Here is a 7,313-nt window from a genome sequence, read left to right as displayed (position 1 = left end):
GAAAGAGATTGTTTTCTCTATTCCCTCTCACCTGGGTCATGCTGTTCTGAGTTACAAACGGGCAGGATGGATTTATCGGCCCCAGGGATCCCTTTAATGTACAATACGTACGAGCTTTTGGTAACAGGATTTGTGCCCCTCCACCCCCGCCCAGTGTCTTCTGAAATCTTTATTCAAGATTTACCTGCTTCACTGATAATGAACGATCTCATTCATTCTTAACTCCGGCAAGTTATTCCGAAGCTTGCTCAAGTTGCCTGGAACTAACAGGTTTCTATGTAAAAAGAGAGAAAATTCAATGGCATTTGACTACACTTACATTATTTTAGGATTTAAAGACATATTGTCTTAACATGCCCGAAACAGGTCACTAAGCATTGCAGCCAGAAAGCCATTTTTTTTCCCACATTAGCAGAGCGGTGGCAAATAAAATAAAAAACATTTAAAAGAAGGAGCTGAGATGAAAAAAATGCACAAGACTTTGTAGAAAAACTCAGAATTGACATACAGTGTCAATTCAAGAGTCACGTTTCGAGTATCCTGACCCCTGTGAATGCCAAATTCTTCATTTTGCAGGTGTTACGTGCTACACATTAAGCGACGCAGTAAGTAAACACGTTAAGGGTTTTGGAAGAAACTGAAAGGAGGGGAGCCAAGTCTGCTCGGGGCCCTACTGACCTACAACAACAGGCGGCCTTGCACTCAACTTTAGAAATGCCTCTGCAAAAAGCCATTTTCACACAGGCTCTGTCCCATCCCCACTGCTAAACGCAGAGTCGATATTTTCCTGGCTTGCGCCCACAGAGGCAGAGCTGTCATGCCTGTGCCCTTAGCCCTGCTGGGGTGGTTGCTCTCATCCCCACAGCCCTTCCCCAAAGTCCGACCCCGGGTCTCTGCGAGGTTTTTCAGACCGATTGGGCTTTGCCTGTCTGTCTGCTGCCTGCGGCTGCCAGGCGCCACGTACCCGCCTTGCCGTCCCTGTGCTCCACGGCACTGCCAGACCCGCTGCCTCTCACCCGGCGATCCCAGGAGCCAGACCTTCGGTGCAGCGAGTGGGGCGTAAAGGCAGCCTCTCCATGACCCCTGAGCTCTGGTGCGGGAAACAGTGACGCCCTGCTGCACCGCAGGTGAAAATCTGCAAGGGAGACAGACAGGTAAAGCATCACTTCATCGGTAAAGAGAGGGGAGTCCGAGACAGTTTTCTCTGACACAGCTCTGCACGCCACGCTAGGAGAGCCACAAACTGCACGCGTGCCATTTCCTTGCCACCCATGACTGCCAAATTACCGCCGCAGCAATCAGAGATCTTGCCATCCTGGGTGTCCGTCAGTGGGCTAAATGCGTCAGGGCTGAGGTCATTGCCGAATCCCTGGGAGGACACAGTGACTCTTGCATTCTCAGACCATGAGCTTGAGCAGCTCGCTTTGAAGTTGATGAATTTGCAGGAAGGGCGGCTGTGGGGTGAATAAAATCCATCGTATCACTTGGCATCCCTTCCAGCCTCCGCTGAAGGCAGGCAGGGTACCTGCAGCTGCGAGGGACCAGGCTGACAAAATATTTTCAGTGGCTGCACAGCCCTTTGGCAGCTGATGCTAGCCTTTGGTCCGGAAAGAAAGGAAAACTTCGCTGGTAAATATCAGGAAACCGAGCCTTGCAGTAATGATTAACCACTCTGAGGACAGCACGCACAAGGAACGGTGAGAGCCTTCTAGAGATGCCATGCGTTTCGGATCGGGACTGACCAAAGCCACGTGTCTGCCCCTTTGGGGAAGTCTAGCTTTCCAGCTTCTATTTCTATTCCAAAACAGGGCATTACGGCAAAAATGTCATAATTATTTTTTTCACGTTGGGGTTGGCCAGGCTCCAAATTTTGCATTAAGAAAATGTTGAAAGGCTTAATTTCCACTATCTTTGATGCACACAAAAATATCAGTTTTCATAAGCTCAGAATGTTCTCTGCTGTTTTGAGGATGAGCACAAAACGCTGCTTTTCCACAGGAAATTTCCGAGCTAACTCCCCATGGCCGGACGTGGCAGGGAGGCTGCGCTCCCACCCTCCGTCCCTGCTGCACCGAGTCCGGTATCTGAGCCCCACGCACGCCAGAGTGGGATGACACTCATGATGCCTCACGCAACGAAATCGGGATCTGGAAGTGGCGGATGTAGTCTTCGAGGTGACCACTAGGTGGGAATGAAACCAGCGCTAGAAATGTCACGGGGCACTGAACCATTCAGGAATACTTATACTGATGAACAGATTTTTTTCCCTTCTGCTTGATTTCATCTCATCAGAACAAAACAACTCGGGTGAGTTGAAAAAAACCAAAAAGTTTTGACTAGCGATGAACTGGCTGAAATGAAATATCCCAGCGCAGTTATGCCAGCGGAAAGGAAAACTAAGTAAATAGGTGAATACGTTGGGAGAAGAAACAATCCCAAGTCAGATGACTCGCCTGTTTCAAAACCTGTATTTTCCACCAGAAAAATCCTTCGAGTGGAAAAATTCCCAGCAAAACTTCGCTGCAGAAGGAGAGCCCTGCATCTCCACGAGTGGAGCGGCTGACTTGCCTGGCTAGTGTCAGGCTATTTGCACGGGGAGGTCGTCGTGAAGGCAACGGCTGAGGAGGAATTACGTGAGTCAGGACAAAGGAGTGGTAACCACAGCATCACCGGGGACGGGGGCACTGCGCAGAGCGGCGGGAGGCTGGCCGGGGAAGCCAGCAGCGGTGACCGGGCACTGGTAGCCCTGACAGCCACCCTTCCCCAGCTGAGCCTTTGCAGCTGCTGAGGGTGGGGTTTGCAATACCCTTTTCTGGGGGTTCCTCCCATTTCAAAGACAGACATGTTAGTAGTGAGAAGAAGAGGAGCTGGTTAGAAAGCAGGCTCCCTGAAAATGACGGCTTGGACTCACCCTGCTGGGTTTTCCAGCCGTTGCAAATCCAGTCTGATTTCTACTATTTGACCTTCCTCATTTAAATGCTTGTGTCCTCCTGGTGAGCTTTCTACGGGGGCTGAAACTTGCTGTGCCTTGCTCTGCTGTCTCAGTGATGCTCGTTCCTGGCATGGGTGGGCTGAGCAGGTGGTTCTCCTGAATGAGCTCCAAATGTTTGGGAGGCCACAGGTGCACTGATTTTCTGAGGTACTGAGTTCTCCTGTTTCCTCCTGACTTCAATACTGTGTCCTTTTTACAGTCAAAAGTCTCACTGTCTTTTCTTGCCCTCATGTAAACCCTCTTCTTCCCTGATTTTCCGTCCCCTTATTATGACTCTTCAGTCTGGTTTCCACTGCCCCCTTCTCAGCAGTGACCTGAAGGCTTATTTCCCTGTTGTTGTGCGTATCCAGATGGATATCCACCTCCCATCAGCTAGTCTTCTCTCTGAAATTAACCCCTATTTCCCCACCTCTACTGCCTGAATGACAGCAGTTCTGGCAGAGGCAGCTAAACTGGCTTCTCTTCCTCATTTGTGTGGCTTGTACAACTGCCTCGGCCTCCCGTTATAAGGAAGGGCATCGACAACCAGCCTGACAAACCGGAATGGGAAGAGCCACCATCACAGGACCACTGGGGACCGCTGACAAATGTCCACGGACAAATGGTGGTTCCCAGTTGGGGCTGGTGCCTGTTCACTATTGCATCTCGTCTCCTAAATTCCTACTGGATTTTCCTATCAAGAGGCGCCTCTGGTGACTGGGTCAGAAGGATCAGACTGGCATCCATCAGGGTAGGGCAGAGAGATTTCTCAATATTTTTTGATCAGTTGTTTTAATCTCCCAGTTTGCTGGGAAAGCTTTTAATCATACAGGATGGACTTATGTAACGGGACTGTTGGAGTAATTTAGGTTTGGCACCGGCCTGATTAAAATAATGATGACTATTTGTGCAAGACCAAACTTCTACATTTACCGATAGAACACCTTCCATCCATCCTTCCTTCCATCCATCCTTTCTTCCCTTCTTCCATCTGTTCATTGGTCCGTCCATCCATCCATCCATCCTTTCTTCATCATAAACAGAAAGGATGACTGCTACTGACCCAGCCCAGATTTGCAACGAGTGTGTGATTTGCAAGTCTTTCCAGCCCATTTAACCTTCTCTCTCTCCTCTCTGTGCTCCATACCTGCCCTTCTCACGAGCAGCCCCGAGATGAGGTGCCAGATGCACTGTGCAATCCGAGGCTTGCCTCAGCAGGGACTAGGACCAGTTGTCCAAACGTCCTCTGCCCCTGTGATGTAACCCAAGACCGTCGTGGAGGCTTCCTTCAGCTCTCGGCAAACTTGTGACATGACCTGCTGATGCACTCCAAGGAAACCCACTGAGGGGACACATGACTCACAAAGGCTTGAGATTGCCCAAGCACTTCTAGTGACATTACCACGAAGCACGCAACAGGCAAGAAGGCATCTGGAGAGAGAAAGGTCAGCCTCCCAAGTTAAATGCATTGCCGTGTCATCTATTGTGTGGGCCACGGATGAAAAGCGTACTAAAGGAGGTTTGGTTTTAACCCCTGCAGTAAAAACGGACATTGTGGTAACAGTAATTCCAGGTTTGGTAACAGTGGGCACACCACAGATGCTGAAAAAGTTTCTCCTTCGAGAAGTGATAAGGTGATGGATGACCTAAGTTACTGTGACTACTCCCATTCTGATCTCTTTGCAGTTTTGTGGCTGGCTGCTGCTTTTGGAAAGATTTTTCTTCTAATGCCCTCTTAACAAAAGTCGGATATGTTGTGACCAGGGGAAATATTAACAGCAGCAACATTTGCACAAAAGCAGAGCATTTCAGAGAGCTTACAGTAAACCTTACTTCAAAAAAGCACCGTCCTTCTACAGAGCACCAAGGGAGGAGTTGTTGCCACTGCTTTCTAGGTCAGACAGCCCCAGGCTTGAAAGCAAGCACCAGTTGTCCTTTGCCTGAATCCCAAAAGGCTGGAATGGGTTTCGGATAAAATACGGAAATTTGTGGGCAAGAACGCCACAGCAGGGTTAACTGACAGGGCAGGTCTGGGACTGGGTAAGTTTTGAAATGATAGGGAGATGTCAAATGGAGCACCACTGCAGCTGATGGGAGCTGCGGCGGCTCCGTCCTCCAGAGAGCTACCAGCAAAAGTGTCCCAGGCAGAAAAACTGCACAGCAATACGGTGGTGGCCCTGAGGACGTGTAGATGGCTGCGCTATCAGGTGGGTCTCTCCAGTACCAGCCTCTAGTCCCTGCCCCCGTCTGTTTCACACACCTACTCTGCCGTGATGCAGTGTGACACGGGCATGGGAGAATTGCCCTGGCAGGAGCCTGTAACACTCGTGCAGGAGGGCAAAGCCGTTTGGTAAGGGAGGCTTAGGCAGGGCAACCTCGGAGGCACACCGCAGGCACTCTCACCGGCGGAAAGAGAGTTGCGGCCAAAGGTGACTCTGACAGTGGGCGGTGCGGGTGAGGAAGAGCTGCACCAGAGGGATGGAGGTGGTGCCAGCAGAAACCATGGAAAGAATGAGGGAGGTTCACTCTCCGAGACAAATTATTTGGGGTGTGTCATCAGGACCTGGCTGCGTGGTTGTTGGACTGGCAATCTACGTCCAGCCGACACAAGCTGTTGAGGTGGCAGGCTGGTATGTGGCCCCAAGCTTTTCAGTTGCTCAATCATCTTCAGGAGTGAGAAAAACACAGGGTCTGGAAGGGCTGTTATGGGCTGGGAGTAAGATGAGCAACAGGATAGGTGGAAAGCCCAAGCCAGATCAAGACAGTCAGCTAAAAGTTAAGACAGATGGAAAAAACCAAACAAATCCTGCACAGGCCTGGAAGTGGACTATTCCTCTTAGATTTGCCTGACCCAAATAGCTAAAGGCATGATAAACCCCAGGCTGATGCTCACTGCAATTTGAAACTTCTGCAAGTGCAACAATGGGCATGTGGATCCAAGCGCTGCAGCAGGAAGATGCATCTTTAGCTACTGTGACTGCTCAGGTAGAGAGGGGCTAGCAGCGAGCAGGGCAGGCGTAGAGTCTGAAGCCTTTTGGCCACTGGAGCTGTAGTAATGGGACCTCAAATACACGGGGTCATCATTTACAAAAGGTGGGGTGAGAGGACGGAGTCCCCTTTTGTGATGCTCCTGCCAAGTGGAGCAGAGGAGCAGAAAGGGCAGCATGTGGGAGTAGGAGCCAAAGCGTGGCCGGGCTGCGCGTGCCTCTGGGCTGAGTCTCTCTGGGGAGTCCAGGAAAAGTTTCTGGAGGGTGAACGGGGACTGGCCAGAGCAGTTCACGGACAGGCGGGGAAGCCTGAGGGGCAAACAAAGATGTGTCACCACGTATCCTAACTGGGTCACAGCAAGAACGGAAGGAGGCTCCAAGACTCGATTTTTGCCCCATCTGCCCACTGGGAAAGGCTGCGTTAACAACGAGGCTGTGGCTGGGGTTGCCATTAGCTGTCACCAGTTACCTGGCAGAACAAGTTCCTGTGTGACAACTGGATTACAGGAGAAGGAGAGAGGAAGTGAAAAGCTGAAGAGCAGCTAATAAGGGCCCTGTGACACAGAGTTAACCCAGTTAACTGGGAATGACCAACGATCCCCTTCTAACTCGATGCTGAAGGGAGACACAAAGGACCAGGCAGTCCAGGGAAAAATTTGTACCGGCCAGACCCATCTTAAACATTGACTGACCTGCACTGAGGGATGGATAAGGACTGGTCTGCAGCACTGCCAAAAATGAGCACTTAGTTATCTCAGAAGATGGCAGAAGGTAGCCACAGGCTCCCTGCACAGACCCAGCACGTCGAGCATAAACCCTACGGCATAACCCAGTGTTGGAAAAAGATGGGCAAGATATCCCATGGTCAGATCAACGCAGGCTGTTCTGCGATAGATCTCAAGTTAAACAGCGAGAGCCAGCTTGCCTGCAGCCCCAAGGACATGCAAAGGGGGTCCCTTCTACCTCTATGTCGCCATACTTGATCTGGAAGATTTTCTTGTCTTTGGTCAATGTCGCTTAGTCAAGCTTTCCTCCTGAGAAGTGGCGATGAACAAAGCATCGCTTACTTTGGCTGAGCAGGCCTGGGTCTTGATTGCGCTTCATTTACCTGCGGGCCTGGGGCAAACAGAAATGATGTTGCGGCTGCAACGTTCAGAAGCTGGTAGTATATCTGCCAGAGAAAGACCATGAGAGCAGCGTGTGCTAGAAGGTCTGTAGCGAGCGCAGCAGGGTGAGCAGCACAAAAAGAAACTCAATCCCAGGCTGTAGCCTTGCAACCAGAGCTCACATGCAGCAGCCTGGAGTATCTGGGCTCTCCTGCTGTGTGCTGCTGGAGCGACCTATCATCTGTCTGT

Source organism: Pygoscelis adeliae, unplaced genomic scaffold, assembly GCF_000699105.1.
Source record: "Pygoscelis adeliae isolate BGI_AS28 unplaced genomic scaffold, ASM69910v1 Scaffold316, whole genome shotgun sequence".
Lineage (NCBI taxonomy): Eukaryota > Metazoa > Chordata > Aves > Sphenisciformes > Spheniscidae > Pygoscelis > Pygoscelis adeliae.
This window is presented reverse-complemented; position numbering follows the sequence as displayed.